The sequence below is a fragment of the Myotis davidii genome, unplaced genomic scaffold (genome assembly GCF_000327345.1).
Source record: "Myotis davidii unplaced genomic scaffold, ASM32734v1 scaffold187, whole genome shotgun sequence".
NCBI classification, from domain to species: domain Eukaryota; kingdom Metazoa; phylum Chordata; class Mammalia; order Chiroptera; family Vespertilionidae; genus Myotis; species Myotis davidii.
This window is the reverse complement of record NW_006383018.1, coordinates 4,231,021-4,236,309: the sequence shown is the minus strand read 5'-3', so window position 1 is coordinate 4,236,309 and position 5,289 is coordinate 4,231,021.

Here is a 5,289-nt window from a genome sequence, read left to right as displayed (position 1 = left end):
CTGGCGTGCCAGGGGTTGCCCACCCCTGATATAGAGCGAGAGAGATAGAAATATTAATGATGAGAGAGAATCACTGATTGGCTGCCTCCTGCATGCCCCCACTGGGGATGGAGCTCGGCAACCTGGCATGTGCCCTGACTGGGAATCAAACCATAACCTCCTGGTTCATAGGTGTATGCTCAACCACTAAGCCATGCTGGTTGGGCTAAAAGTTGCTCTTAAATAAGTATGATGTCCTGCCAGGATATCATCATTATACATCTGTTGTTGATAAGCAACCAGCAGCCCAGCTGCAGAGGGGCCACACTGGGGGCTTACTGATACAAATGTGTAGTAAAGCAACTATGGCAAGGGCGTACTCAGAATATAAATACTAAGTGTTTGCGAGGACTATTTGAGAGTTTTGGTTTAGGGGAGGTGACTTCTACTTAACCTAAAAATTCTCTGAAGACCCTTCAGGCAGGGGTATTAACCACTCAGTGGCCCCTTGATAAAGATCAGCCCACCTACCAATACACTGTCATCTTTGTTCCCTAGCAACTAGTTCTAGCAACAGGGGACTTTTGCACTGGCAACTGGAAATCAGCACTTGATTGGTCAGAAACTCTTAAGGTGATGCCTGTTATAAAAAGGTACATCTCATATTAAATTTGGGTTTTATCTTTTTCACTTCCCCTTGCCTAGGACAATAATGTGATTAATCTGTCATTTGTTGGGAGTATGTTATTTCTTTATTTGACTTATTATGAGATATTGTCCTGTGTGCTATTGGCTTGTTATAAATGACAATTCCTACAGCAAAGTGTTCTAAATAAATTGTTGGCAAAGACAAAATCGGTGTCTGAGCATGACTTCTGCTGCCTCCGCAAGATAAAAACAAGGATTATCTGGGCACACCGAAAAAAGACGGAGAGAGAGAAACTCAACAAGAACTCTATTGTTGTGTAACCATAGTATCTAGGAAAGACATGGTCCTATATATTCTGGTCCCTGATGAGGGAGGTTCCTGTGCTTACAATGACTACTACCAAAATCACATTTTCTCAGAGAGTTCTATTTCAATGAAATTTTATTAGTCTACCTAACATATACCTAATATATCATTAAACTTAATTTTTAACTTCATAATTTTTTTTATATTAAGAAATTTACCTTTCCCTAGCCAGTGTGCTAAGTGGTTAGAGCAGTTCTCAACCTGTGGGTCATGACCCCTTTGGGTGTCAAACAACCCTTTCACAGGGGTAGCCTAAGACCATTGGAAAAGACATATATAATTATATATTGTTTTGTGATTAATCACTATGTTTTAATTATGTTCAATTTGTAACAATGAAAATACATCCTGCATATCAGATATTTATATTACGATTCATAACAGTAGCAAAATTACAGCTATGAAGTAGCAACAAAAATAATTTTATGGTTGGGGGTCACCACAACATGAGGAACTGTATTAAAGGGCCGCAGCATTAGGAAGGTTGAGAACCACTGGGTTAGAGGGTTGTAGGTTGGATTCCTGGTCAAGGGCTGCACATTTGATCCCTGGCCCAGGTCGGGGGCACATGCAGGAGGCAACCAATCGCTGTCTGTCTGTCTGTCTCTCTCTCTGTCTCTCTCTCTAAAAATCAATGGATAAAATATCCTCAAGTGAGGATTAACACACAACAAAAGAAATTTACCAACTGGGAGTCCTGCTTCTTAGTGTCAAACCCTCAATAGTAGACACTGACCTGTCAAGCAATCATAATTGGATGCTACTAGACAAACAGATTTGCTTGATTCCATATCCATCAACCTCTGACTTTGATTTAGTTTCCCATATCATGAAGGAAATTGCCCATTATCTCTCCACTGTTCCAATGCAGACACTTAAAATGCATTCACTTCATGCCTTCTGCTCTCAAAATGTCTCAATTTGAACAATAAATCATATTTTAATCGTACATGGAAAGCTATGATCTGCCTGCCTGTCCTTCTGGAGAATTCCACTTTATTCTTCAAAACTATTAAACTCAGTATCACCTTGCTGTGCAGCCACCTCAGTAATGCCCAAGACTCTTACGTGGTGCCATAGTACCATAGTGCTGCCCACAAAACTCTGCGGAAGCCCTGGTCATTGACCACTTTCCCCTATAAGAGAATGGATGAAATAATTTTAAATAAATGGAATAGCATTTAGTTACTAGGTTATAAACACAGAAATGATATTAGCAATACAGAAGAGTGTGTTTTGCAATATACATGTAAAACCAAACACTAGATTTGGTGCCAGCCTGGTTGTCCAATTTGTAACATGAGAGGAAAGGACCAAAGTGTTTTCCTTTCTTTAGATTCCATGGCCTATGGTTTTAGTAATTTACTCAAATTGTCTGTATCTTCTTTGCAGACACTTTAAGGTCCAAATTTTTTAACCAAGCTGCTGTCTTTGCTTAAACAACCCAACCAGGAATTAGACATAAAAGGTTTTTTTCCCCGTCATTTGAAAACTCAGCATGCTACCTCATTGTGTCCTTATCATGTTTATGCAGCACTACTTAGTATAAGCACCAATAAGTAATTACACACAGTGGAGTGTTGTGTCAGTAAAATGTTCACACTTTTTCCAGTCAGTATTTTTAATTTTTTTCTTTTCTAAATGATCTGCTTAAAGGAAGGGAACAAGAAATTCCTCGATAATGCAGATAATGTAAGAGTCAACCTGGATGACCTCAGCTATAACAATTACTTTTTAGATGTATAACACCAAAAGCACGGTACATGAAAAAAATTAATGAATAAACTGGACTTCATATAAACTGAAAGCATTTGCTCCGAGGAAAACAATATCTAAAGAATAAGGCTGTAAGAAGTCACAGGAACAGCAAGCATAGCTGGGCAACCCCCACTAACATTATAAACTGGACAGTGGGGGCATGCAAACCATCTCTAGCAGGCCACGTCAGTTAGGCCTTTATATATTTTGTTTAAAACACATTTTTCACACTAAAAACTTAGAAAGTCACCAACAACTTCGTACAGTATGTCACATAAATGCATACGCAGAGTATTGCAGTGCTAATCTTTATGATCATATCATTCAAGAGTTCTTTACTTTTCAGACTCATAAATATGTTTCCTTCTTCAAAACAAAAAACAAAAGTTACAGAAGTAGAGTGAAAGGTTCTGCATAAGACAGTTGGTGTTAAAGAGCAATTTGCAAACTATGTGATGAAGTATATTCCACAGCCTCAAGGACTAGATAAATGCAAATAGGCTTGCAGTGTTACAGTCTCAAGTGGAACAGACAGGACTAAGAGTACAAGATTATAATGTGCAACTAAGGTGATTTGCAGATAATGTTGAGAACAGAAAGGATTATGTTTCCACAACTGTTTACAGCTTGTCTGCTATAGAAGCAGGTGACTGAGATGTCCATTCAAAATCCCTTCCAACCGAGGAGTCTGATTGCATTCCCTCATCCTTTAGTGCCACCTATGGTTCCAAATTAGAAAGTGTCAGTTTGAAATATAATTCTAGACACTGTGAACAGTATCCTGGTTTCAAATATTAGTATATTTATCACTCAATTATATTTTGCCTTTGACTAAATGAATAAAATATCATTCTAGAGGGCATTTGACAATATGCATTAAGAGATATTAAAATGTTTAAACTCTTCAACCCAATAATCTTTGTTTAGGAAGTGAAGAAAGGAAAAGACACATGTATAAGAATATTTATTACAGTATTATTTAAAATAACTTAATGTTTAAATGATTACAGAATTTATATTAGGATGAAATATGATGCATCAAATTTTTAAAGTCAAAAAAAGAAAATTACCTTCAGTCAATTTCTATAATTTTTCTCTTTATAGAAAGATTTTAGATATTTTACAAACTGTCAAAACCCTAAAGAGACATGTAACTTTAGCACAGAAAAAAATGATATAATTCATAGCCCACAAAGCTAAACAGCTATGTGCTTAGAACATAGAATGTATAAATATGCTGGAAGAGATTACTGCCTTTCAAATAAGATAAAGTTCCTACTTTGCAGAAAAAAACACACGTCACCAGATGGAAGTTCCATCTTTCCAAAATATAACACACTTCTGTTGGGTTTCTATCCTGGCATGCATCTCTCTATCATAGAGGGGCCTAATCTCTTCACCTCTGATTTGGGACCTACCACTTCTTATCTAAACATTAATTTACATAATCCATTATCCCTTTTCTTCTCTTTTGTATATTCAACCTTTCTGTTCAATGTGTTCCACCATTTTTAAACTATATTCAAATGAAATAATAATAATGAATAATCCCTCACTCGAATCCATGTCTTCCACCTCCCACTTCCAGGAAACTGTAGTCCTATCTCTAGCTCTCACTTCATAGTCAATTTCCTTAATATATACTAGTGGCCCAGTGCATGGATTCATGCACATGGAAAGGAAATTAATTACCACAGCTTGGCAGTAAACCAGATTTGGGGCCAAGAGTGCTCCAGCAACAACATAACCCACGGCTGAAGGTGGAATCAAATAGTCCTGTGAGGAACTGGGCTCCCTCCTCTCTGGTCTGGGTCACTCAAGAACCGCTACTGCCAAGTCACAGAGGCTCAGCAACTCCTGTGTTGGGCACCTGTCCGCTGGTGGTCAGTTTGTGTCATATGTACTGGCCAGCTGGACGGTCACCTAGCTTTTTATATGGTACATTAGAGGCCTGGTGCACCAAATTCGTGCATGGGGTTGGGGGGTCCCTCAGCCTGGCCTGCACCCTCTCCAATCCAGGACCCCTTGGGGGATGTCTGACTGCCTCTCGCAATCTGGGACTGCTGTCTCCTAACCGCTCACCTGCCTGCCTGCCTGCCTGATCACCTCTAACCCTTCTGCCTGCCTGCCTGATCACCCCTAACCACCTCTGTTTGCCTGATCGCTAACTGCCCTCTCTGCCTTGCCCTCCACCCAGGACCCAGGATTCCCTCCACTGGCCATTTTCAGGCACGTGGCACCCAGGCTTCCCTCCCTCTGGCCAGCTGCAAGCACCCAGGACCTGAGCTGGCTTCGCCTGGGCCAGTCGCAGCCACAGGGGACCATGGGTGGGCAACTTCGCCCAGGCCACAGCCACAGGTGCTGGCGCCTGGGACCCCAGGGCAGGCAGCTTGTCCCTTTCTTGGGCCGCAGGCACAGGCATAGCCATTAGCACCTGAGACCGAGGGGCTGGCGGCTTGACTCTGGTCCCCATTCCTCTCTCATGAGCTCATTTGTGCCTGCTGGTCCCCATTCCTCTCTCACGAGCTCATTTGTGC